Raw genomic sequence first — 1942 nt, forward strand, 5'->3', positions numbered from 1 at the left:
TTTTGATATATTAATATTAAAAATATTTTTTAATATATTTTAAAATAAAAATATTTTAAAACATAACCACAATTCAAATCTTAAACGCTCATGAATAAATGAAACACCACCAAAATCCAATTCGGTCAAAATACAAGAGTGAGTACTTCCAATGGAAGGCGACATGGGAATAGGTGCAGACGTCGAGCGGTGTACTCCTAGACAGCATAGCATTAATCATTGGTCTGACCTGAAATACGGAGCTGTAGGTTTGCGCTATCGGACCGGTGCCTACAAATCTCATAATTTTAAAACATTAACCACTGGTCTTCTTTAGCTCTCATATTGTCAGGCTCTTCTCATGCCAAAGCCATTTTGAATTCATTGCTATTTACTATAGATATCATCACTGGCAGCAGTAACACCAACATTGATACACTTAGGCCTGCTATTTCTATGGTCTTCGTGTAAAATCTTATTATGAAATCCCTCAGCAACTCTCGCCTTTCTTGTCATTTACTCATATGAATGTAATTGTAGTCTTACATGATCTCCTGCTTGTTGCAAAATGATGTAGAGATTCAACTACAAGGTCCCAGAAGTTACTCATATATCTGTAGAGTAAGTTGGAGAACCAAGGTAGGGGCTTTCCTTCTAAAATTGATGAAATGCTCTATAAGACACCATGTCTGCCATCTGATATAGCATCATCATCATTGGAAAGCAATTAACATGGTTGCTCGGATTGGTCAGACCATCACAAGTTTTCAAAAAAGGGAGCCTAGTGCGCGGTAGAGGTGGTACCAATAAATGCTTAAAAAATGGAGACTCCTCCCTCTAAGAGCTCCGTCCCCTTTTGCCCTGGACTTTAATGCTTCCTCTGTCTTCTAGTCCACCATCCTTATCATAAAATCTAGAAAGAAAAACATGCTCATAGTTCAAAAGTTAAAATTAGAAGGAAAAAAAAATCAATTTGCAAGTTATCCATTTAAAAAAAATACACTTGCAATTCAGAGCGTGTAGGGTTAGGCCCTTAAGAGGCTATTTGATTTACGGCAGGGGGATTCATGTTCTTGAACCAGATTTTCAGATTTATAGCCAAATAGCTAGGCAGTTCATTGAATATTGGGTGCCCGGTTGCCCATCTTCGCATTCAAAAAGTTGGAATATAAGAATCTATTTAACATTTCTAAGTTGTGTATAGTGATTTAATAATATTCAATTATTCACTATAAATGTTGCATAGATATTTCTATATGATTAATTTGTATATTAAAATAGACAAGAGCTAGCTTAATTAAATCGTGTTAAAGGAGAAAAGTTATTATGCTTTCCCAGAAAATAGATTGGAGCTCATTTCCAAGGACAATAATTCACAAGCCTTCTCCAAGGGATCGATGGCTGTCAACTTGCTGGGTTAGGTAACGCTACCCAATCTCCCCCAAAATACTCCTTTCGGAAGACAAAGCCATGAGCTATAGTAAGGTTGAGTCCTCGGAGCACAAGTTATTATAGCCATAGATGGAACTAAATAGATATGAAGAAGGTTCGTCGAAAAATTATTTCCCTTAAAAAGCAAGCCATCGAGATTGGTAAAAACCCAATCAAGCAAAGTTATCATCCAATTTAATCCCATTTCTTAACTTCCAATACAACATATGAATTTTTAAAATTGAATTAAAAACAGGACAGGGTCTCTGTTGGATGGAGAGAATCCTCCATCCGACTTTACCTGATTGGATCAGGTTGGGTGATGGGTTTGGATATTCCAGGTTAGAAGCCGATGGACAAAACACCTGCCCTGACCCAATCTATCGCCAATTTGGCATCCCTCCCTGTAAGCATCTAACGTTATTATTGCAGCATGATCGTAAGCGGCAGGGAATAATTTTGGCCAAATTTTGGATGCAAGACAAGCACTACTACAGGAATTTAGTCACCCACCGATTCTAAAATTGGCCCT

This window comes from Populus euphratica, unplaced genomic scaffold (genome assembly GCF_000495115.2).
Source record: "Populus euphratica unplaced genomic scaffold, PopEup_1.0 scaffold267.1, whole genome shotgun sequence".
Classification (NCBI taxonomy): domain Eukaryota; kingdom Viridiplantae; phylum Streptophyta; class Magnoliopsida; order Malpighiales; family Salicaceae; genus Populus; species Populus euphratica.